This window comes from Protopterus annectens, chromosome 15.part0 (genome assembly GCF_019279795.1).
Source record: "Protopterus annectens isolate FY-2018-M chromosome 15.part0, PAN1.0, whole genome shotgun sequence".
Taxonomy (NCBI): domain Eukaryota; kingdom Metazoa; phylum Chordata; order Ceratodontiformes; family Protopteridae; genus Protopterus; species Protopterus annectens.
The window spans coordinates 697,765,133-697,792,372 of NC_056749.1; the positions used below are offsets into that span (position 1 = coordinate 697,765,133).

Here is a 27,240-nt window from a genome sequence, read left to right on the forward strand (position 1 = left end):
GCTTATTATTATAATCAGGTTGCAAAACAAAACTGCATGTCATAAACAGGTAAGAATGCTTCCTAATTTAGTGTAAATGGGAACTTGTATATCAATGGAGAAATCAATGTTTACACTTAGGGAAAGTGACACACAGTGAACTGAACCATAATACACATGTATGGTGTTATGCCCAGTAATTAGGCATAGCAACAGGCTGATCATTAAAAGGTATAAAAGTTAAGTGGGCCCAATAGCAACAGCAAGACCATAAACACTAATTTACTTACTTCTTTTTGCCAAGTAGCTGTCTAGTAAAAGCATAATCACACATAAGTACAAGGCTGACTGCTCTGATATATATATATATACAGTTGCCTTCATTTCAGATTTCAGTACAAGTGCAAGCTAATGTACTTTCCTAGCAGAACTCAGACTACACTCTCCAGGTTGGACCTGTCTACTTCTGCATGTGTTTTATTTGAGATGGTGCCCCACTTCTGTCTGTATCTTGCATGAAATTCCACACATGCCTTTTATTTAGGAAAGAGCACAAGAATATGTTATCTTATTGCTTTGGAATTTTCCACAGTTACTTAGTAAGTTAGTCCAGACATAATTGGGTGGAGGATAATAGGCTCTTGAGGGCTGAATATTTTATTCAAAGGCGTTCCTCTCATCAGGGTAGTACAAGCCACTTTTAACAAGCGTTACAAGTGCAGGGTTAGATTGCTGTTGTGATTGCTGGAACCCTCCTCCTTTCGTGCTGCACTGAATCAGTCTGCTGGCTAGAATAACAACACAGGCATAGTTCAATTACCAAGCAGAAGCCGTTAGCTGAAGCTGTCTGGGGTTACGAGAGTGTACTATAAGAGACAGTTCATTTAATCCTGTCGGGTTGTTTTTGAATGTACACTGTAAATCAGATCATCCTTAAAGTATTTACAGGTATGGTGAGAGTTTTCATTTATTTTTACTGAATGATGTTACATTTATCTAAATATAGCTGTGCTAATTAAATGACTGCTGTTAAGAGTAATTGATTTCACTTTTCAGGATTTGTTTGCATTCTGACAATTATGGTCTCCCTTAAGCTAAAGTTTGAGGCTGTACTTTTGTCTACAACAAAGCTAGCCAGCAACTACAGTCTGCTAAGCAATGCCAGCACGTGTATTGATCTCTGGAGACTGCAGGAACTGTCATTCACCTGCTCAGTAGTAACAGGAAAAAAGCACTTGTATTATGTTTCGTTTGCATATGTCTGGTTCAAACATTTGGGAGATGGTGAGTAATTTGTTATGTCAGGCTGATTTTTGCATTCTGACGTGCTAATTTACACGCTTCACTGCAGTGTTATGCTATCTGTTTAGCAAAGACTGCTCATAGGTCTGAGTGCATTTTCCTGCGTCTCATATTTTAACTTGGCAAACGCTGTTTTAATTTTTGTGCATTTGCTGTCTAAAATATTGAACAGAAGGATGAGTGACAAGTGTCTCTTACAGATGACGCTTAACTGTCTTGTGGTGAGGAAGACCATGGAATGCACCCATTTCCCCTTTCTTTCTCTAGCTGTCCTTGAGAGCATAGATAGCAGTTCTGTGAAGAACATGGCCTGCAGTAAGCCCTCAGGCAGGAAGCTGTGGTCCTTTCATGAATTAGTACTGGCTTATTTGTATGAATAGTGCACTCCTCAGCATTCAGATAAATCGATAAATTATCTTTGTCTCACAGGTGGCAATGTCTCTGTACATCTGCATGTCTGGTCCACAGCAGATATCAGTGGAACAAAGCTCTAGTTTAATACTTCCCAACATTTTATGAGGCTAGAATAATCATTGCATGTGAAACTCTCTCAGAGGTAGATAGTAAATATAATTTCATCTAGTTATTCAGAGATTCTTAATTAGTGACTGGTTTTCCTTCCACATATATGGAAACCACTTAAAATATCCCAAAACAGATATCATGAATCAGTTTGTTAAATTTCCACCTGATTTACCTACATGAGTGCTATATGTTTAGGCTTAGTTATGCAAAATAGTTTACTGTGTGTACTGTCTGGAACTAAACTGAAGTGGAATTATCAGGTTTGCCAGCCGTCTGTATTGCACGTGAAAGCTTACAACAGCACTTACTGGTAGTTTATGTTTTGAATTCAGGCCACTTCAGATGCAACATGTACTTTAGCATGAAAAATAAATACCATTGTTCTTTTGAAGTTCTGAGCTCTAGTAGTAGTAATGGTGGAGGTAACGTAGTTACTGCTATAAACCATTGTTTTCAGGTTTCCAACAAAATACCTAAAATAGGCATTGAGAGTGTTGGTAAAGGAAGCAGAAAATATGGATAAAGTTATTTAGCCACTAGCATGAGCAAAGCATAGTAAAGACATAACTAAAGTGACTAGTACAGGGATACTAACAAAATAAGAATACTTTACCAATACTGCCTATTGTTATCATAGCTTTTTTTGGTGCTGTATTTACCCCAAAATATAGTGAGCACTGATTTTCTACATTTGAAATTTCTTAAATTTTGAAATTATGTGTGCGTGTGTACGTTGGGGGGCACACTGCAGTAAAAATGAATAGAATGCCGCTCATTCAAATTCTGAGATGTTGATGGGATACTGGTGTTAACATGTTACAGTTCTGTTAAATTATATATAAATATATATATTTTCTATTATTTGGTCATTGAGTGTTAGTATGGAAAGTACTTGAAATCTGTTAGCATACAAATATACTGGGATACTATCACAAGTAATACCTTTGGGTAGTAATCAACACTCATGTCTGCAACGCACATTCTGATATGTCATGCTTTTTACAGGTCATTTTCTGACATTTCCATCATACAATAATGACTGAACTATCAGCACATAAAATCTTTGCATTTGTTAATGTGATGTGAGAGTATATTTGAAAGGCAAATTTAATGTATTTTATCTGATGAAATAGACAGTCATTTAGGTTAAAAAATATTTTCCTGATTGACAATAAAATGATGATGATTGAAAGGCTGCTTAGTATGAACACTCACAAAAAAGTTAGTGGAAATCAAACACAGGCCTTCTAGATATAAAGGTTCAACTTCTGCATGATATCCTTACTTTGAATCTTTTAATTATGTTTATATTTTGTACTGTTAGTAGTTGTTTCATTTTACAGTTTCTGTTTTTTTTTTGGGGGTGGGGTGGGGGGCTGCACTTTGTATAAAAAACACAAAGTCAGGCTGGAAAACCATTTTTTACCTCAGTCTCCTGTTATCAGCTAGACACTCTCTGTGTGGTTGATGTTAAATAAGCAAAGACTTGTTGTACCCTCTACAGCCCTTGCTTGTGAAACTAGCACCTGAAGCATAGGTAGCACTAGTCCTTTGTGAATGTGCTTCTCTGACCTAATACTGCAAGTGAGTATTCTGTGCTATGCTATATATGCCTGGACCAAATTTTGCCTTCTGTGCTGTGCTATGCTATATATGCCTGGACCAAATTCTGCCTTCTGTGCTGTGCTATGCTATATATGCCTGGATCAAATTCTGCCTTCTGTGCTGTGCTATATATGCCTGGACCAAATTCTGCCTTCTGTGCTATGCTATGCTATATATGTCTGGACCAAATTTTGCCTTCTGTGCTATGCTATGCTATATATGCCTGGACCAAATTCTGCCTTCTGTAGTATGCTATCCTATGCTATATATAGCTGGACCAAATTCTGCCTAGAACTAGCTTTGATATTTCAACATGGAGGACTTCTCTGGCCTCCCCCCCCCCCCCGGACTGGGTACTGAGCCATAGGAAGGGCAAGGTGAATGTTGCTCCAAGTATTGACTTACAGGAAGCACCAAACAGCAGACAAAATTTATATTTTTATTTAAATATTATCCTCCCCTACCCACTTTGAGCATTTGTGAAGATGCAGATCCTCACCCTTACATTGCTCTTTCTCATAACCTAGCAACTTTCTTTCTGCCTCTCTGGTATCAGTCCAATGTATAACAAGTGTTAGAGAGACAGAGAGAGAATATTATGAAATAAGGGCAGATATCTCCATCACCTGTTTCTTCTGTGATGTCATGAAGTGTAATGCAGATTACCAGAGCTCCATCTGGGACCACAGTCATTATAAGGCATCTTTTAATTGGCCTTTTTCAGCTCACCATAGCCACTATGTAGTGAGTTTTTTCATCTCAACTGTTGGTCTCCTTAGATAACAGGATAATTCATAAAGATGACTTCAAGGTGTAAAGAAGTAACCTTTTTGAATTCACAATCTACAAAGACATGCAGCACTGTGGTGGGCTGTCACTGTGGCCTAGCTACTTGCTAATGAGGCAGTCTGGAAGGCAGGCATATTCTAATTAGCCATGTGCTCAATCCCCAGGAACTGTCTCACAGAAGGCATCTGTACTACATGGAGATTCATAGAATCCATGTATCATGTAGATCAGCACAGCCACTTCTTATGTATCACAGTAGCGAAGATGGCCTTGGCTTTGTTCATCCATCGAGGTAGAGGTAAGTGTTGATGAGTTTAGTATTTTGGTATGGTTAGGAGGTGTCTGCAGGAGTATGTGAGGGGATGCATGTGTGAGTGTATGTGTTAGTTTATAAGTCTAATTGGGAGGTAGAGGTAGGGAAGTTAGGGAGGGGGTCAGGTAAGTGTGTGTGTGTGTGTGTGTGTGTGTGTGTGTGTGTGTGTGTGTGTGTGTGTGTGTGTGTGTGTGTGTGTGTGTGAATAGATGAATGGATGAAATTGTAAATGTGATGGGGTGAGTAGGGAGTTGTGTGTGTTTGTGTGGGTGGGACAGTTGTGGTGGTTATCATACTTCTATACACCCCTAGACTAGTGGGGAAACCACTAGCCATGAGGGAACACTCTATACTAGTGCCTGAGTGGCAATTAAACATTATGGGGATCAAGGGGAGGGGGCGAACTACTAGCCACCAAGGAAACGTCTATTCTCCTGCCTGAGTGACACTTAAGAGCTACAAGGATCAGCTGGTGGGGGAAACAATAGCCACCAGGGATACTAAATATGGTGTACCATAAAGGCCCATATTTAAAAAGGTGCACAGGAACCTCTAGACACCAAGGTTATATAGTGTGCCATAAAGAGGCATTATGCCAGCGTCAAACCCTGTACCCTCCCAGTTCCTACAGAGAATATTGTCCTGTATGCCACCCCTACATACCAGGGATATATTTTAGGAATATATAAATAAAAAAAAAATCACAGGGGAAAAGTGAGTTGAACTGCATACTCTTAACACAAAAAACCCTGCATTAGCCTGCTGTACTAACTGCAAAACTAGTGTAACAGGTATTTTTTTTAAATATACACACACACACATCTATATCTATATATATATATATATATATATCTATATCTATATATATGTACATCCATATATATGTATATATATATATATGGATCTATATATATATATCTAGATATATATATATCTATATATATATATCTATATATATATATATATATATATATATATATATATATATATATATGGCTCTACTTCAGTAGATCGAACTTTTACAAGTTCGAACCACATATGGGCGAGACCATATGTTCGAACTTGTAAAAGTTCGAATACTGAAATAAAAACACATAAAACAAAAAAAACACAAAAATAAACGTCTATAGCAGGGGGCGTACCCCCCCCTGCACCCCCCCCGCCTCCCCTACTTAAACATACCAACTCCAAGATCGCATTACAGTGCAGATATGGGATATCTTCACTTTCTGCTCTGTATGGAGATCTCCATACAGTCCGATCAAACTTTTACAAGTTCGAACATATGGTCTCGGCCATATGTGGTTTGAACTTGTAAACATATATATATATATATATATATATATATATATATATATATATAAGAGAGAGAGAGAATCTCGGGCATTACGCAATGTCTGCAACATGTTGTAATGTATGAGGGAGAAGAGCAGGAAACATTAGGTATGCCTCCCAACCTCATAAACAGAGTTAGTCACAGCATGTGTTTACTGAAGGATATGAAACGTGAAGCTTAAATATGTGGCATTAAGGATGGATTGTAATCATTTGTGAATTAACTAGGCCGGGGAAAAGGAGATACTGTAGATATTCTTACAAGGGGGACAGATATTGGATATGTGGTGTGTGCTTGTGTGTGAAGAAGAGCGACTGCGTGGGTGTGCCTGTACTTATATGATGTGGCTCCCATGGCAAGTGCTGATCTGCACTTCACAGCAACTAACTGCGATTCATAGACATGTAATTTAGCAGATGATGAGGTCTTTCTTCACTGCAGCTAATGTTTCTACGAGTTATAAAATAGCCGTTTTACCATGGGGTTATATGCTTGTGTTATTCATCACGCTGCCTTTTACATGTCATCTTACATAAGTCGCTTTGCTTAAAATTTGTAAGTGAAGATACCATACAGAGCTGGATTTGAGTCCATCCAGATCTATTTGCATAATGTGTGTGTGACTTTGACAGATCATGTAATCAGAACAAAGATCTTACTGAAGCTTGAAAATAAGCAGTCATTCTTACTGAATCTTACCATGTTAAAATAAGCAAATAAAGATTTGCATGAAATATGTAATGAGATCTTCTTTGTTAACCTCAAGTGTTCTGTCTTAAATAGTAATACAGTCAGAAGAGTCCTTCAAACTGTTGAGCATACAGGAATAGTGAGTTTCCATGTTTTTTTATAAACTGAAACAACCATTATTGTTTACAAGAAAGTTGAAAGCAGTGTGTCTTTGTGTGTGAGTTCTTTGTGTGTGTGTGTGTGTGTGTGTGTGTGTGTGTGTCTTTGTGTGTGTGTCTATTTGTGTGTCTGTGTGTGTCTCTGTGTGTGTGCGTGTGTGTCTATGTCTGTGAGTGTGTCTCTGTGTGTGTGTGTCTGTCTGTGTCTGTCTGTGAGTGTGTCTCTGTCTGTGAGTGTGTCTGTGTGTGTGTGTGTGTGTGTGTGTGTATGTGTATGTCTGTGAGTGTGTGTCTGTGTGTGTATGTCTGTGAGTGCAGTGTGTGTGTGTCTGTCTGTGAGTGTGTCTCTGTGTGTGTTTGTGTGACACAATGTCTGTGAGTGTGTGTGTGTGTATGCCTGTGAGTGTGTCTGTGTGTGTGTCTGTGTGTGTATGTCTGTGAGTGTGTCTCTGTGTGTGTGTGTGTGTGTGTGTGTGTGTGTGTGTGTGTGTGTGTGTGTGTGTGTGTCTCTGTGTGTGTAACTTTCTTTTCTATCCCCCACTATTTTCCTTCCTGCTTGTATCTTTTCCCCTTTGTTTTCTAATGATCATAGCACTTGGCGAGTGGAATACTGATTTAAACACCCCACAGATGAAACCTTAGTGGAGAAATAAACACAGAACATAACAAAGTAGAAAAAGGGTTGTAGCTCATTAGGTAGACTATGTACAGTGTCTCTACAGCTGATCAAGAACAAGTTGAACAAGTTTTACACAACTATTTGAATCTACCTTTTAATGCAGACTGAAGCTTGGATTTGTATGCACTGTAGCATCAAGGCCATGCACTTGAATGGAGCTTCTCCTTTCTCCGCTGTGTACTATTCTGGAGTTTGGATATATATAAAAATTAGAGGTGTGTGATATGTTTATCCCTCTCATGGAAGGTACAGGGAGATTGTCCCTGTAAAAATGCTTATTTCTGTCTTTGATGACCGTGTCAGATACCCGAGAGTAAAAATAAATGTCTAGATCATTTATGTATGTATGTATGTATGTATGTATGTATTTATTTTGCATTTATTAACCCTGTAGGTTGGCTTTTCTAAAAACACTTTCTACCTATGACCTGTGCCAAACATGGCAAAAGGAAGAAAGAAAAATAGTTCAATACATCACCTAGAGCAAGAGTTCTCATTGTTAACCTCAAGTGTTCTGTCTTAAATAGTAATACAGTCAGAAGAGTCCTTCAAACTGTTGAGCATACAGGAATAGTGAGTTTCCATGTTTTTTTATAAACTGAAACAACCATTATTGTTTACAAGAAAGTTGAAAGCAGTGTGTCTTTGTGTGTGAGTTTGTCTTTGTGTGTGTGTGTGTGTGTGTGTGTGTGTGTGTGTGTGTGTGTGTGTGTGTGTGTGTGTGTGTGTGTGTGTCTTTGTGTGTGTGTCTATTTGTGTGTCTGTGTGTGTCTCTGTGTGTGTGTGTGTGTGTCTATGTCTGTGAGTGTGTCTCTGTGTGTGTGTGTGTCTGTCTGTGTCTGTCTGTGAGTGTGTCTCTGTGTGTGTGTGTATGTGTATGTCTGTGAGTGTGTGTCTGTGTGTGTATGTCTGTGAGTGCAGTGTGTGTGTGTCTGTCTGTGAGTGTGTCTCTGTGTGTGTTTGTGTGTCTATGTCTGTGAGTGTGTGTGTGTGTGTGTGTGTGTATGTCTGTGAGTGTGTCTGTGTGTGTATGTCTGTGAGTGTGTGTGTGTGTGTGTGTGTGTGTGTGTGTGTGTGTGTGTGTGTGTGTCTCTGTGTGTGTAACTTTCTTTTCTATCCCCCACTATTTTCCTTCCTGCTTGTATCTTTTCCCCTTTGTTTTCTAATGATCATAGCACTTGGCGAGTGGAATACTGATTTAAACACCCCACAGATGAAACCTTAGTGGAGAAATAAACACAGAACATAACAAAGTAGAAAAAGGGTTGTAGCTCATTAGGTAGACTATGTACAGTGTCTCTACAGCTGATCAAGAACAAGTTGAACAAGTTTTACACAACTATTTGAATCTACCTTTTAATGCAGACTGAAGCTTGGATTTGTATGCACTGTAGCATCAAGGCCATGAACTTGAATGGAGCTTCTCCTTTCTCCGCTGTGTACTATTCTGGAGTTTGGATATATATAAAAATTAGAGGTGTGTGATATGTTTATCCCTCTCATGGAAGGTACAGGGAGATTGTCCCTGTAAAAATGCTTATTTCTGTCTTTGATGACCGTGTCAGATACCCGAGAGTAAAAACAAATGTCTAGATCATTTATGTATGTATGTATGTATGTATTTATTTTGCATTTATTAACCCTGTAGGTTGGCTTTTCTAAAAACACTTTCTACCTATGACCTGTGCCAAACATGGCAAAAGGAAGAAAGAAAAATAGTTCAATACATCACCTAGAGCAAGAGTTCACATTAAACATTGAAACTGTCAATAGAAATTCAGATGTATAGTCTTTCTGAATAATGAATGGAATACAGTGTGGTAAAACAAAACTGGTTTTGAAGTTACAGAGTAAATTCTAGCAGATTAGTTTAGGAAAGTAATGTAACGTAATAAGGCAGACATATATCACTGAGGTAATAAAGAAGTATAATAAGTGTGCCTATACACCCTATACTGACATCCTGTGACTACATACTAGTAAACTAGTGTTGGACATACATAGCTAAATTCTGTTATCACATAATTACATACTTAACCTTGCAACACCAACATTCAGTGACTAGATACAAATCAAATTAAGTATAGTAAATGTCAGCTGAAAATAGATCGATTTTAGTAGCAAACTGCAATTTTGATGATAGAAGTACTTCACAGAATACAAATGTGTATACTGCAAATCTTTATGTAAAGCTATGTATTTCTTCCTTCTTGCACCACTACATAGATCCTTATGCTGAGTACAGTCTAGGGGAAGTCAGTAACAGATCAGCATAGATGATTATATAAAATCCAAACCAGAGTAAGCAGCAAAGGCGACCACATACTATTAAAATGCCAGTACTCATTTTTTGTTTAAAATAAAAAAATCGTATTTATTGTGCACAACGGTAAGCGCTTTCACTATCCGCTTCATCAGACCATTTGGTTTGGATTTTATTTTCTTATTTACATCAATTGCAAGACATTTATCCTGTGGAGTGCTACATACTTTGTTTTATAGATGATTATCTATTGAACTTTTATGGCTAGTCAGTTTCTCTAAAGGAATTGCATTCATTTTCTTTTATCAAGTGTTCCTTAAGGTTCCTTAAGTTTTTCTTTTTTACACTGTCAATATTAGAGTCTCTGAATATTGTTGAATATATTGTTCCAGTTTGAAGGGACACGCTTTTCAGTGGTATTTAAATTGAAAGGAGGATTTGTCAATTGCAAGGGACTGGAGCTTTTAAGGCTGTAAGGCTGTTCCTAATAGAGTAATTTGCGGTAAAATGGTATACAGTAATTGGTGCCATTGAATTGATGTGCTCTGTTAATCAGGAATAATGAGGCTGTGGAGGAGATTGGTAACCTCTTATTGTATGCTGAGTGCTAGTGTTGTCTTAGACCAATACAGGCCTAAAAAACAAAATCCCTAACCTCCATGCCAGGCTCTCTCATAACCACCCTGACATTACCGCCATTTCTGAAACCTGTCTGAAAACCTATATAAAATATAGTGAAATCCTACCACCAGGTTTCCAAATCATTTGCAATGACAGAGCCCACAAAAAGGAGGTGGAGTAGCAATAATCTATCCCGCCTCCTATACCATAATTCCCTACTCCAATAAAATACCAATCTTTGCCAATGCTGAAATTATAATAGGTTTACTAAAAATAAACAACCACAAGTCCATATGTATCACTGCCCTCTATATTCCCCCTGGTGATAATACTAAAACTCTTGAAAACATCCTGTCCTGGGTCTCCTCCAATATACAAAATGAAACCTATATACTCAGTGATACTAACATCAACTGGAAAACTATTAACTCTGAAGCCCTGTTCCACACAATCAACCTGTACAACTTCTACCAACTAATACAATCTCCAACCAGACCAAATAAAGATGGTACCTCTGGTACCATGATCGACTGGATCCTAACAACTCACCCAAACCTTATCACCAAAGCCGGAACATTACCTGATCTTCTCAGCGATCACCTACCAGCCTTTGCCAACCATCGCCCATCTCCACTACATAAACAACACCACTACATTCAAACCTGCAACCTCTCCTATTACAACCCTCTAACTTTCTCTGAATGCTTAAAGCATACTGACTGGTCCCCTCTAAAAATCCTTCCTCTAGATGTTTCCATTTCCTACTTTAACTACTCATTCCTAACCCTTCTCAATCAGCAAGCCCCTACCTCAAACCAAATGCATCAAAACCAATCCCTGCCCATCATTATCAAAAGATACTAAACTAGCCTTGCACCAAAGGGACAAAAAAATTGAAACGATATCAAAAACATAAAAACCCTAACACCCTCCTAGAGTATAAGAAACTATGAAACTCCACAAAAAACAAATAATTAAAGACTGCACAGTCCACTGCTCCAAACTCCAGTCCTTGCACTTAACAAATCCGAAAAAATTCTGGGACTCCATCTCATCCATGCTGCATCCTGGCAACAAAGAAAACTCCTGCCCAGACCCTTCATAGACTGCATAGATAAACTATCAGCCTCCTTCCCACCCCCCCTCCTCCACCACCCCAATCATCAACCTTCCTCCACATCCTTCTGCCTCAAGCCCATCCCACAAGCACTATAAAAAGACTTCTCCTCAAACTAAAACTCTGTCGCAATACACCCGACAACCTTCCACCCATCTTCCTCAAACAATCTGCAGACAGCATTGCCTATCCCATCTCTATTCTTATAAATAGATCCATACAAGAATCATACATCCCTTCTATCTGGCACCATGCTTACATCTTCTCCCTTCACAAAGGTGATAAAAATACTGATACCACCAACTTCAGGCCTATTGCCCTCCTTCCCCCTTTTTCTAAAATACTAGAAAAAACAATACAAGCACAACTCATGGCACACCTAACACTAAACAATCTCCTCTCCCCTACTCAACATGGCTTCCACCCTGGCCACTGCACAATGACTGCCCTTCTTTCCTTTCTTGAAACCATAAACCTCGAACATGGCTCAGGCAAGTTCGTATCGACACTATTCCTAGATCAGTCAAAGGCCTTTGACACCATCTCACACACTACACTCTCCACCCTACACCTCTCTCCCACCACCATTGTCTGGTTTTCCAGCTACTTGTCCAACCGCCACCAAGCTGTCCAATGGAAAACTTCAACCTCCCCCTTCCTTCCCTCACCCACAGGTGTCCCACAAGGTTCTGTTCTTGGCCCTCTTCTCTTCAACCTATTCATTAACAACTTTCACCAATCCATCCCAGACTCATCTATCATCAAATATGCAGATGACTCAACAATCATCTGCTCAGCCTTATCCCCCTCAGAGTTTCTAGCAAAAACTCAACTAGCATTCTCCAAAACAGAAACCTGGATGCAGTCTAACCATCTAGCACGAAATGCAAATAAAACCAAACTAATGTTTTTTTCCCCTACCAAAAACTCCACTGACAAATCCACATTCACCATACAGAGCCAAAACAACACCCTCCTTTAAATTGTTCCCAATACCAAGCTTCTTGGAATCATTATTGATGAAGAACTAAAATTTGGCACCCACATCCACTCCACAATCAAGAAAATCCACCAAATGTTAGGTCTCCTCTACAGGCACAGCCGCTTTTTAAGCCCCTCTACCTATCAAACTCTTGCATCCACCTTCCTACTCCCCTCCCTTATGTATGGTGCCCCTCTTTTCAAAAATCTCCATCTTGGCCTTTGATCCAAACTTGAATCCTGCTACCACAAGATCTCCAAAGTTGCAACCAATTCAAAAAACTCATCCCACCACTGCCACTCCCTCCTCACCCTCAAGTTGGCTTGAACTACCCAACTACTTCAGTTACCTACAACTCACCATTGCCCACAAGCTCATCTTTAAACCTGCCAATTGCCCATCTCTCGCTACTTCCATAAAACCTTACATTCCCAACCGCTCACTCAGATCCAAAAAACAAAATCTCCTTCAGGTCCACAAACCTGCATGACCTCCTGGCCATCTACTGCTGTCCCACTCCTTAGCTAAACAGTGGAACTCTATCCCCACACATCTATGCAACCTACCTAACCATACAAATTTCAAATCTCAGCTACTCTCTCATCTTTCTTCCAAATGGGAACGCCCTTACCAAGCTCCAACTTAAACCCCTCACCCCCCCATTCCTCCTTGAACTGACTCATCTAACTACCTCTACTATTACTTCATCCTACCCAAAACAATCCCTTCCCTACTAAAAACTATTTTTTTCTCTAATATCTGGTGTACTGTACTCTCCTATCTCAAATATACTATTACCGTCTCCATGTATAATATTTTCCTAACCTACTAATGGCTAGTAGCTATATATTTTGAAATGTTAAACCTACAACTGAGTTTATAACTTTTGGTATGTATCTCAAAAACATCTATAACAACTGGAAAGGCCGCAGAAATACCTCACAAAGAGGATTATCAGCCTCAAACAGATGCCCTACGCAGACCATCTCAAAAAACTCCAGCTTTACTCCGTCGCATATCGCCTACTCACAGAGGTGATCTCTGCCTAACATACAAAGTTATGTCAAACCCAGAGCTGTTGGACATGCTCCACTTAAAGAAATCCTAATCCCTCCAAGCTACACGCTCTAGGGACCTAAACCTTGTCACCACAATAAACATAACATGCCAGAGGGATAGATTCCTGTCCCAGAGACTTCCCATACTCTGGAATAAACTACCTATCTATATCAAACAAAGCTCATTAGCACTCTTCAAGAAAAATCTTGATGATTGGATGGGAAATAGGAAATTCACCCCGGGGATCACTTCTGTGGCTCTGCTCAACAGTGACGCAGGAAAATTAATTTTTACTTGGGTGGCAAAAGCCAGGGTACCTTTTTGGCTTGGCTTGTATAGGCCCTAGGGCCAATAGCCTAGTACCTACCTATGAACAAAAAGTTTTACTTTATGTAAATGTTGAAATTTCTGTATTGAATTATGTCTTTTCATTTTTGTAACATTGTGATAAGCCAATTGCAAATATCATGGAGCTTATCTGTAAATGTTTAATTAGCTGTATGAACCATGTCCTTTTGTAACATGTGAAATCTAACTTGCAATTATTGTGGAGCTTTTTTCCCCAGCCTCCACTGAAAACGGGCTCTTCTTGGCCCAGTGGACTTCCCCGGTCATCAAACTTAAATAAAATAAATATTAAACTTTCACATAAATACCGCTGTGAAAGTATGTGGGCCATTTACATTGCAAAGTGCCAGGAATGTGAAGGGTTCTGTATCGGAAAAAGAATAAGTGCTTTTAGAGAAAGGATATACCAACATCAATACAGCATTTACAAGAGAGATGAAAAAAATGCCTTGTTTAAGCATATCAAAAATAACTCCACCCATCATTTTAAATATACTATTACTGACCATGTTGATTTGAGACCCAGGGCTGGACCCTCAGATGTATTTTTAGAATTTAAAGAAATGAAGTGGCAGTTGAAATGCCATGCAACAGTGTTCCCTGTGTTAAATGATATAATTTTTATTAGTAGTGTCTTGAAGTTAAAAGCTATGTTTATTTAAAACAAAAAACGTATTACTGGTTACATGTGCATAGATTTGTTTTTACATACATTTTTTTGCAAGTATTTATTGTTATTACTATTGTAAATAATATAGCTTTAAAATTACTGTTTTTTTAAGACTATGGTTGGCTATGTCATCAATTGGTCACATGTAATGAGGGGGGAGTGTGCACATATAAATTTGGTGTGATTTTATGGTTGGTATTCTGAAGAAGTCCTTAATACCTAGACGAAAGTGTTTAATTCTGGTATAATAAAGTGCATTCTGCTTCAGGACCTGGTGTCTTTTTTGTTTTCACAGTTTGGGATTGTTTTACTTTTCTTCACAGACTGTTAATGTGTCTTTCCAGGAGACACCAGGAATACCCATCTCCGTTTCATAGAAAACATGTAAGATAGGTGTCACTTAAGGATATCTCTACCAACAGGATACTGAGTCTCCTATCAAATAATATGTGATGAATGCAGCTCTGGTTATTGCAAGTAGTGATCAATGAAAGAAAGAATGAGGATCTTGCATTTAATCAGCTTTATTTTCTGTAAGACAGTATTATAAGATGTCCTATATATTAATAAATTATAGTTAACCAGAGACATAGCTTATATTGTTAATGACTTATCATAGTATCGTATATGAAGTTGCCTTTTTGATGGCTTAGCACACCTGTTTGACAACTGACCCCACAAATAAGTATTTAAATGTAATTACTATGTCTCAAAATGAATCCTGAAATAACTACAGAAATGGGACTGCACAGTGGTGCAGCAGTAGCGTTGTCACCTCACAGCAAGAGGTTCTCCAGTTTGATTCTCAGCTGGAGTGCCTTCTCTGTGAAGTCTGCATGTTCTCCCTGCATTCGTATGGGTTTCCTCTGGGTGCTCAGGTTTCCTCCCACATTACAAAGACGTGCATCGGCATCCTTTCGCCCCGGGCCTCCACTGAAAATTGGCTTTGTTCCATGTCAGACGTTCCCGGTTAACAAATGTTAAATAAAAAAAGAAACCTCAAACATTAGTTCATGCAGTAGCACACTCACCTTCACCCTTCATACAAAAAGTCTATACACATACCTCTAAAGGTCACATGGGTGCTAGCTTCAAACTCTTGTTTTCCAAAGAGACTGCATCTAACCATAGTAATAGGTGACTCTATTGTCAGGTATACAGACTACACCCGCTCTTGGCTGTATAAGAATAGGGTGACAGCTGTCTTTCTGGAGTTATATGTAACAATAGCAATTTGATCCCACTATCCTGACATATATGATTATGACTCCATAGTGATCCATGTGGGGATGAATGATCTTAGGCCCTCTACTCAGACAGACATACAGAAGGATATAACTGAGCTTGTTATGTAGCTGTATGCAACGGGAAATACACTGGTCATGAGTGGCATTTTGCCATCACCCAGAATGATGCTGGGACTCAAAGACAAGATATCGGTCTTTAATAATTGGTTATGCAGCTGTCATTATTTTAGAGGATCCAGTTGGTGTCAAATTGGCATGAGATGGCTTACAGACTTTCAGGCATTGCCAGAAATGGTCTGCATCTGTCTTATTAAACCTTTCAAATTCTGGCTAAAGCCATTCTTACTCCAATACTTCATTTTTTAGGCAGAATCCATCTGATGGACATTCTAACAAAGTAAATTTGTAACACATTAATGTGGCTGCATTCAATACCAAAAGTCTAAAAAACATGAGGCTTTCCTGCAACTTGAACACATTCGTATCTGCGTAGTTACTCAAATGTGGTTTCAGAGCAATGAAAGCACTCTCTTGCTCTCTCTCTATATATATAAATATGTATATATATATATATATATATATATATATATATATATATATATATATATATATATCATGAAGCTGAAAATGCAGGATGCTGAAAGTACATAAGAACGAATTTGAATATCTCAAATCAGTGCTTATGCATTTTCGGTATGTTGCATGAAGTGTTTGGCTGGTATGGTGTCTGAAATTGAAGGTGAATGAGTGTTTGTGTGTGTTTTTGTACATTGTATGTGTGGGTAAGGGTAGGGAGTTGTAAGTATGAGTGTGAGTGTTGGATTTGTTGGTGTGTCTGTGTGATGTGTATTTGTGTGTGAGCGAGTGTAGAATGCCGTGGTGTGAGTTTTTTTTTTTTTTTTTTAGTTATGTGCGATCTTGGAGTTGGTATATATAAGTCGGGGGGGGTTGGGGGGTGGAGCCCTCCACATGTGGGGTGCAAGGGGACTTGCCCCCCTGCTTATATGTAATGTAGGGTTGTGTGGTTTGTGTGCTGTGGGTGGAATGGTGTGTGTGTGTGTTATGTGGTGTATGGTGTATGTATGTTCATAATTGTGGGTTTTGGGATTGTGAATGGTTCGGCTTCATAGTTTCGAAATGCTGAAATTCCAGATTTCAGCATTTCAAGATTATAAAGTGAAACTATATATATATATATATATATCTATATCTATATATATATATATATATATATATATATATATATATATATATATATATATATTCCTGGGTATCGTACCTATCATATCTTCAGACATATAGTTGCCATTCTAGGGTAGTATCAGTATTTGTCAAGAATATTATCACCTTATGACAGATTTTTCATATTTCTCAGTATACTACATTTCAATTCCCAGATATCTAACTGACCACAAATAAGACTAATTACCACTTTATAGCTAGTTGTAGAGCACCCTTTATGCCCTCTTCTGACTATGATAACTGTCTTAACACCTTAGCTGATATATCCATTAAACCATCACCTTTCTATTGGGGACTTCAACTATCCATCAATAAACTTGTTGACCTGCACTGCCAATGTTTGGCATTCCTATCTCTTCCTTGGCATTATAAATGCAAACTGTCTTTTTCAAATAGTTAACTATCTCACCATCCCTGATGTAGTCCTCACAAATATGGTCACTTTTTGTACATCTCTAGATGTATCATCCTGTATTGCTAAAATCAGACCATAAATTAATGAATTTTCCTTTAAAAATGGTGGTATGTTCCCTGTAAATACCTCTGCATTTAGGGATTTCTCAAAAGCAGACTTTCTTGAGTTATGTAATGGCCTAAATAAATCCTCCTCTGTTGGATCTCATTGTTAAAGCTGCTGTCTATGCCTCTGACCTCTACTCCCACTTAAATAGCTGTATTGACAAGACAGTCCCTATCTGCACCAAATAAAATAAGAAATTTAAAAACAAACCCTTGTGGTAGAAACACCTGTATAAAGAAATTATATAACCTGAGGAATAAGTTGCTCAATGCTTATAAGAGGTCTTATTCTACCTACCTTAATAGAATACTTAAGTAAGCTAATATAATAAAGAGCTTAAGAGAATCATTAGGAAGCTCAAAGCAGAGTATGTACTTAAACTAGCCACCAAAACCAAAAAAGAACTATTAATCATTCCTTTACTGTGTCGGGATGTTAAGAACTAACACCCAGAAATGTTCCATCTAGTCCACAATAATACTGCCCACTCTGACCAAAAGAAACTAACTTAAATCCAAGCTGACAAATTTTGTGCAAAGTTTACTCCTCCCATGGTTATAGCTATTCCACAGACCTCAGAATCCAAGACACCCCCTTTAATTATTCTACAACAAGTTCTCTCAGCCCTCTCAAATGCTAAAAGCATCTCATTCATGGGCCCTCATAATATACCAGGTTGTCTAATTATCAGTGCCCAATATGGCCTCTCTGAACCCCTGCTTAGCCTTCTTAATATATATTTCTCTACTAGTTACAGTCCTGAAACCTGGAAAACAACAATTGTAATGCCATTACACAAGGGTGGCCTAACCAAGCACCATGGTAACTACAGAACTATTCTTACTAGCCTTATATTTAAAGCTATGGAGCATATTATGATATTGTGTCATAGGTAGGTACTAGGCTATCTGCCTGAGGGCGTTTATAAGCCTAGCCAGAGTGTCAGCTTTTGCTGCCCCATTGATTCATTAACTGAGCCTCTGTCAAGAAGAGCCAATGAAGTGATCCCAGGGGTGTATTTTCTGTTACCCATCCACTTGTCAAGGTTTCTCTTGAAGAGTGTTAGTGAGGGGCTCTGCCTAATGTAGTTAGGAATTTTGTTCTAAAGCATGGGGAGTCTCTGTGACAGGAATCTATCCCTCCAGCATGTTCTATTTATTGTTGTAACGAGGTGTAGCTCACTAGAGCGAGTGGCTCACAGTGACTTGGATTTCTTTAGGTGGAGCATGTCCATCAGTTCTGAGTTGGACATGGCTTTGTAAGTCAGGCAGAGATCACTCTGAGTAAGCAATCTACCACTGAGTACAGCCTGAGTTTTTCCAGTTGGGCTGCATAGAACATATGTTTGAGGCCAGTAATCCTCTTGGTGAGGTACTTTTGTGGTCTTTCCAGCTGTTGGTAGTGTACTCTATATGATGAGTCTGATGAGTGACGAGTTGAGGGGCACTATAACCTCTATTTCTAGATGCAAACCCTTTAGTAATTAGCCGGGCTACATAGAAGGATTTCCTAACTACTTTGGCAATATGATTGTCAAAGGAGAGATTACTATCTACCTGGGTCCCCAGATCTCTTATTACCTCTTCTGTATTAAGGGGTGGTAATTCATGGGTGTTTGTTTTTCCCAAACGGGATGACTATGCATTTTTTGGCATTTAGCTTGAGACCATGACTTTGACACCAGGTGTCTGTCTCAGTAAGGCCCTTTTGGAGAATGTCCGTGTCAGCCGGAGAGTCAATTATGGCTCCCAGTTTGCAGTCATTGGCAAACTTGGTTAGCCATAGTCCTCCTGTGTTTGCCTGTACATCTGAGAAGTACATGCCGAACAGTAGGGTTCCCAGGACCGAGCTTTGGGGGACACCACTTGTGACTGGTTTAGAGTCAGAACTGGAGCCCGCTATTCTTACAGTGTGAGTTCTGTCTGTAAGCCAGTTGGCAACCCATCTCGTGGCATATGTTCAGGCTGGTGAGTTTTTCTATAATTCCTGAGTGGGAAATGGTGTCAAAGGCCTTGACGTGGTCAAGGTAGGCTGTGTGAACCACCTTCCCCTCATCCATGGCCTTGGTGACTGTCTCAAAGAAGTCAACCAGGTTTAGTAGGCATGATCTGCCCTTAACAAAGCTGAACTGGGTTGGGTCAAGTGTTTGGAGGTTCCCAATGTCTTTGTTAATGAGTTCCATGATGATGCGCTCCATAGCCTTGCAGACCCTGCTAGTCAGGCTTATGGGGTGATAGTTACCAGGGTCAGTTGTGGCCCCTCCTTTGTGGAGTAGAATAACCATTGCTGTGTGCCATTCTATGGGCACGTAGCCTGTGGAGAGGCTGAGGTTGAACAGTTTGTTTCGGTGGGGGATTAGTTTGTTTTGTAGTTCGTGCAAGATGCAGCCTGGGACACCATCTGGCCCTATTGACGCTGTGCTTTTGGCTTTTGAAAGGGCTATTTTCACCTGTGCGTCTGTGATTTCTGGGACACTACACTTTTCTGTATTGTTTTGGGCCCTTTTGGGGGTTAGAGGAGGGTAAAGTTTGCACTGAATCTATCCGCCAGGATGTTGGCAATATTAGTGGGTTCAGTATATTTTGTGCTATTTTGCACTAGCTCAGAGCATATCTGTGAATTGCCACTTAGATTCTTGACATAGCTAAAGAAGGCTTTGTGGTTATCTTTCGAAACCTTGGCTATTTTTCTTTTGAAGTTAGCCTTGGATGATTTTATGAGGGACGTTAGTTTCTTATGGATACTGATCAGGGATGTCTTCCCTTCTTGGGATTTGCTTTTTTTCTGAACTGGTTTCCTCCTTCTATTGTATAGCCTGTTTATGGCAGGGGTCCACCAGACTGGTTTCCTTCTCTTAGGGTAGTGAGTCTTGGTTTTGCTAGGGATGGCATGATCCATTCATCCTTGTAGGTGCTCATAGAGTGCATTTGTAAAGGTTCTTGCATCTTGGACACTGTTATCCTTTAACATGGGGGCTGTGAAACTTACCACCTCTGTCTTAAGTAAGGTGAAGTTGGCTATAGAAATGTTTTTCACTGTGGTTTCCTTGGTTGAGGGTGGTGGTGTGGTGTGGACATCCAGAGTGATTAGTTTATGGTCTGATCTAATCAGTGACGGATTGACCTCTGGTGTGGAACACCTGTCGCCCATGTTGGTGATGACCAGGTCCAATATGCTTTCACCCTTGGCAGGGGAGTTTACCATCTGATCCAGGGCATTTGAGTTGATAAATTCCAGGAAGTGCTGGACCTGGGAGTTCGTACTTGAGTAGTTTTCCCAGTTAACGGTAGGGTAATTGAAATTGCCCAATATCAGGGTGTTCGGTAAGACCTTCATGTTTTCCAGTGTCTCCAGAAAGGCAGAGTGGTGGTCCTGGGTCATGCAGGGTGATCTGTAGCAGGCCACAATTTGCATTGAATATTTGCCCAATGTTAGTTGCACATGGATGATCTCAGAGGTATCATGCTGTGCCACTAACCTGGAGGTGTAGGTATCCTTGATGAATATGGATACACCCCCTCCTTTTGTGTTTCCGTCCATGTTCTGTGGCTGAAATGTGTGGTATGAGATGTAGCCTGGTACTGCTGGGGTGCTCTGTGGAGCCTTGAATCAGATTTCAGTTACTGCACAGATGTCAACATTCTCCATGCTGAGGAGTGCTTAGAGTGCATGCATATTGAGATTTAAACTCCTGGCGTTGAGTAGCATAACCCTAATTTTTTTTATTTGTACTGTTTACAGAGGTGGGTTTGAGTTTTGAGCCTTGCCTAAAAAAGGCACTATGGGTACAGCAAGAGCCTTGGCCAGTATTCGAAAGCCTAGGGGTGACAGGTGCAAGCTGTCTCTTGTGAAGCAACGAGGCTTGTCGAGCATGTCGTCCCAGGCTGACAGACACTGGATCCCCTTTGAATGACACCTGAAGCTTAGCCAATTGTTGAAATTGATCATTTTTTTTCTTTATACTGCGGTATCATTCTTGGTGAGGGCAGGATGCTACTCAGGGTCAGGGTCATACCCACCTGGGCTACATGATCAGAGAGCTCTTCCATGTCTCTTTTCATGTAGTCCAGGGAGGTACATCTCAGGTCATTCACACCAACATGAACAATGACAGAGTCGTATTTGTACTTGTTCTGAAGTGACCTGAGTGCTTGTGTTATGTGGTGGATTCTGGCTCCCGACAGGCAGCTAACAGTAACCTTCTCCTTGTCCAGCCTAGTGAGTGGGATGTCAGTGTGCCTGACTATAAAGTCACCTATTACTAGAGTGTTAGGTATATTATTTTGCCTTAAGGGCTGTGATTGTGCGCCACACTGATGTTGTGTTTTATGTGTTGTCTAGTTTGTGACGGGAGGTGGACATTTTTTGGGTGTCTGCTTTGGAGGTCTCTGATGCTTTTGAAGGTTTTTATTTGGTGCCTCCAAGTATGATTTTGTGTATTTATGTGTATTTTTTGCCAGTGCTGGTTTAGTATGCCTATGTGAGGCTGGAGGTGTGGTGCAAGTGTTAACCTTCTCCTCATGACTGCCTGTTCCAGTCTTGGGTGGAGAGAGCCTGGCCTCCAATTTAGCTATATAATTGCATCTCTCACATATGTTAATGTTTTGTGGTAGGAGGAGAGGGTTGTCTGTGTACATGAGGCAGTTGTAACATTGCCTCAGGATACCCAGGTTCACCAGCTGGACTGGAGAGTATACATGAAATTGCCCTTATTTATGCCTGAATAGTAGGGTGATCTGCTTAGTCGCTTGGTTGGTGAGGGGTGAAAAATTAGCCTTGCCCTGCTGGGCAATCAAGTGTCGTCATGTCAGACAGTATTAATCTGGGGATTGAAATTCTCTTAAACCTGGACCCTCATCAATTCAGTTTTGTCAGAGGAAGGTCCCGCCTCTTACCTCATTAATTTCTTTGAAAAAGTAACTGAAGGAGTTGCTAGTATTTATGCAGTACATACAACATGCGACAAAGGGGGATACTGCCAGCACAGCTATCTCGAATTTTGTAAATAATTATATGTCATTTATGAATATCAATATGATTTGTATAAGATGCTTGTGTTACAAATGTATTAGAACTGTATGTCATGTGTATATCAAACTGCTGGTACAGAAGTGTGTGTTGAAAAGGTTTTTCCAAAGTGCTGTTTGAACTGTAACCACATTGTTCCCTACTGGAATAGAAGAGAAATGTACATGCACTATTGTAGCTGTTTAAATGTATATATTTTAACTGTGAAAACTGGAATACAGGAGGTTAACTTAAGAACAATAACTGAAATTAAATTACTTTATGGCTACGTCATAGAAGATGGTATCTTTCAGTTTCAATGCAGCAAGGAGACACAATGTCTAAAACTATGGAGCTTTCTGTATTGTCTCTAGGGTGAAACAATTGCTAGTCTTGAAATATGAAGAAATGTAATTGTTTTATGACTTCCAGCATCTGCCAAAGATCTGAGGTCTATGTATTTTTACAAGTAGATGCTAAATACTGCCAGGTTCCAGCAGTGGGGGTTTCACCTTGGATAGATTCAGATGACAAGAAAATATGTCATTCTGCAAGCTATCCCAGCAGTAACGTCTGAAATACTAATTTGAGATCTCTCTCAGAGAGAGGGCATTATGTATTCTGTCTTGAACCATTCACCACACATCCACATTGCTCTGTAAGTAAGTTTATAGAGAACAGTATATTTCTTTTGGATATAGTCAGGAATATGGCAAAGCTTAGTTTAGATATTTTTCTTAATTTATTTGAGACTGTCCTGCAATGCTGTTTTAAATATTTCCTGTGATTAAGAACTCTGCTGTCACTGTGATTATATACTGAGTATTTTCTTGTTCTTTTATTATTAAATATATTTAAACCTTTCATTATGTCTGATCTGTCTAGAGATATTTAGGTTTTGAGATTACTTGCGTATTTATTTGGTGACACTGTGTGGGCCACTCCTAATAGCCTTGCTCTTGCTCAAAATACCATTTGTATTAATATTAAGATTGGACGCCCTTTGTTAAAGGCCTTAAAGTAGCTGATAAGGAGTAGGCTGCTGGCAGTGAAAACTACCTTATAGTCTGGGCAAAAGGGGGCATAGCTAATAAACCTGTGCCAGCCTTTTCCAGGTGTGTGTGTCTGTGACTGTAACCTCAAAAATGTGTGTGTGTCAGCTAATTGACAGGGACACAAAGCACTGGTTGGACAGAGAGGGTGCTAGAGGTTTTGACTTGGCCACTCAGCTGAGATCTCAACTCTATAGCTGTGCCAGTGGGTATTCTTATTGGGGATCTGGAGAAAGAGGGAGAAACTAGCCCTAGACTGACTGTGATCCCTGTGTGCTCGTAAGAGAAATTGCACTTGATGCAGAGAGCTCCATCTGGAAATACTGTGTGTGTACCTTGTCATCCTCCCAGTGTACATCCCACCGCTGCCAAGTGGTGAAGATTGAGGCTCCTTGACTACTGGTCCAGTAGTTGCTCATCACACAACACATCTGTACTTAGCCCTCCCTTTGACTCTACTCTTCATAAAGGTATTACTGACAGACTTGAAAATCCATATGTTGTACAGTAGATAGCTAGTTGGTTGTCTGAGAACCTGTGTGGTTAGAGTCACAGGCAGCACTTCTAAAATAAAAAGGTATCAGTGGTGTATGTTAGGTTTCAGTTTTGGGCCAACTCCTATTTGGCATCTATTTCTCAGACCTTCAAAACAATACTGCTGGTCTATGGTTATCTGAGTTTGCATACAACCTCAAAATGGGTGTTTTCTGTCATTCACTGACTCAAAAATGCTGAAACATGAATTAGACTATATTAATAATTGGTGGCAGGGCAATGTTCTAAAATTAAATGTGAAAAAATGTTGCATAGATCATTTTGGTAAATGAAACATCTTCACATGCCATATAGGTGACATACCCAATTGTCATAAGGGAACTAATCAATCTTTTTCATAATTTCTTATTTTACGATTACACCTCAACAGTTCAAAAAGCCTTCTGTATGACTCATCTAATTTCCAAAGGCATCTCCACAAGTCAAAAAAAGTCTTAATTCTACTTTACTCCTACCTCATCAGGCCCATTATTGAATACAATGCACTATTTGGCATGCATTTGTCTAAACAAGTCACTCAAATTGATAGGCCACAGAGATTCATAACTGAAAAGATTAGTGGTCTCAAAAATCTCAGTTATCAGGACAGATTGGCTGATGTCTCTCTTTACTTATTCTCTTTTGCACTCCTCCTTGGAGATCTGTGTCTAGCCTTTCAAGCCATAAAAGCTCCGACCCTCTTTGAACTTCACAGAAGAAATGGTATGTCAAATACCAAGTTATAGGTATCAAACTTTCAAGTCAGGCACATTGGCACGATCAGTTCATATCCCAACATATCCCTCAAATCTGGAACAAATTTCCACTACATGTCAGCAGAGCAACGCCATTGCTACCTTCAAGTTAACCCTATATAATTGAATTGACAGCCTCAGATTCTGCCCTGGTCTATACTGTTTTGCCCTACCTGAGGCTGTAGGGAATTTTGGTGCATGGGTTATTGGCTTGCCTTGTAATTTTGACTGATTTCCCAGTACTTACCTATGAACTTATGAACTGTGGTCATTAGCAAATGCTCACAGATTTTTGGTGACTGCTGAGGGAAAGATCAAGTAATAAATTAATATATAGAGTGTTCATTGTGTAGGATTTGAGCAAATGTTGCACAGGAAAAGTGTACATTCAACAAAGACAACATTCAAATGCTGAATAAATGAGAAAGGCATGACCAGGTGTATTGACAGTACTTCATTTGAAGTGCATTTTTTCATGTTATCTGTTATAAATCAAACTACTTTTACATATGCCTGTGCTTCCCAAACCATAATGCCTCTCATGAGATAAAACCTGATGAAATGTTGGACCGGGTGATTGTAATATGGCTTGCTACAAAAACTGTTAGTCGTATACTTAAGAGAAGAACTTCCATTAGCTGGTTGAAGCAGAAACTGTATACTCTTTGAATAATTCTCAACTATGCAAAAACTCCGAAGTAGCTAAAGTGCTTTTATATGTGGTAAAATAGCTAAATTCCAAGAAACTAATTAAAGACCAGCAAATACTGAAAAGAGACACAACATTATGTAAATAATCTCTGTAAAAATGTTGCATCATACCAAAACAGTGTCTGAGGGGTTGTGGAAAAAAAAACAGTCTGGCTGCTTTGAGAGACAAGTGGGGGGATTCAATAAATTCTAGAGGGTCATTTTCTGCCATGTATGCATTAGGGCGTGACAGACACACATATGGTAACAATGAAATTCAGATACAGTAAGTGCTGTGTAGAGGTGTGCACACCTGCACAAACAAGGTAAACATAGTGGCATGGTAATTACAGCATAAGCAGCTGAATTGCATGCTAATCAACCAATCCAACATGGTGGAACTATTCAACAAGCTATAAAGCATCTGTGTAGAATCCATGCAGGTTTTTCCTGTGGACTCCAAAGCTTGTGGAATACAGACATGGAAAGGAGTCTACACAGATAGAATCTTAGGGGCTGCTGCTGCTTTAATTCATTTGTATGTGCTACAGACTGAAGCCACTGCTGCTGCCAATAGGCCTAGGCCGAGAAGGAGAAGAGTTTTTAGTTTACAATTAACTTTTCACAACCTACATGATGTGGAATTCTAGAGTGCTACAGGGTGGACAGGGAACGACCTCTGCTGTCCTCAACTCAGACCCAGAGTTAAGCAAGGGAAACACATCCCAGTGGAGACAAAGGTATGTCTAGCCTTAGAATCTTAGCTACAGGTACCTTTCAGGAAACCAACGGATGACTTGTTGGGGGGTATCACAGGCATCAGCATCCAGGGTGCTCCACCAATTCCTGAATGCTATGCTCCAACATATACCACATATATTTTCCCCATAGTTCTGAGGAGAGGGCCATAAATATGCAGGAGTTCTACTACCCTGAAATGCTGTGTGCCATAGATTGCACACATATAGAAATGAAAGCACCATCCCAGAAACAAGGTAGGCTCTATGTAAGCAGAAAGGGCTACCATTCTATCAACTGCCAAGTCATGTGTAATGCCAAGGGATCATCTTGAACATGTGTGCTGGCAACCCTGGCAGTTACCATAACTGGCATAAGGGCATAGCAAAATTAATTTAAAATGGGTGGCGAAAGCCAAACACACTCTGGCTAGGCTTATAAATGCCCTAGGGCAGATAGCCTAGTATGAACCTATGAACCTATATCTGGCATACCTCCTAACTGTACCAGATGTTTGCTAGGGGAGATATCCCACAGAGTCATTTACTGGGGGATGCAGGCTATGCACTATGACACCCATCAGAAATGATTCAAATATTCAAAATAAACTTTATTGTCATTTAAGAAACACAAGTGTATCCAAATGAAATTTTGAGTGTCAGCTCTTTTACAGGAGAAAACAAACACAATAAGACAGACATGATGGCTATTAAAGAATAAACAATAACTATAGTACAAAAGTAAATATCTAAGGAGCCGATGCAAACACTTGCACACTATTTATATACACTGGACAACTAGGGTTGCCAGATTTCTTTGTGGCTAAAACCGGACTAAGGTCACGCCCCTTGCATCACCCATAACCCCACCCATTCCCGCCCACTCTCCCATCAATGCCACGCCCATTTTTGTGACATCACCGTGACATCAGCTGATGGGAATGCCCTCTTTTTCTGCTCCAGATGCCTGCTTTCAGCCGATTTACTATGCTTTTCTGTAAAAAAAGCATAGCAAATCAG

The 27,240-nt window shown here is 39.6% G+C and overlaps 1 protein-coding gene across 2 annotated transcripts in view; it reads left to right on the plus strand.

The window, feature by feature from the left end:
* Positions 1-658: 658 nt before the first annotated feature.
* The window catches only part of JCAD (junctional cadherin 5 associated), a 566,987-nt gene continuing 540,405 nt past the window's right edge, over positions 659-27,240 (plus strand). For both annotated transcript variants that reach the window (XM_044057552.1, XM_044057553.1), the window contains exon 1: positions 659-927. The gene's annotated coding sequence lies outside the window, so the exon portion shown is untranslated. The remainder of the gene's footprint in view (positions 928-27,240) is intronic.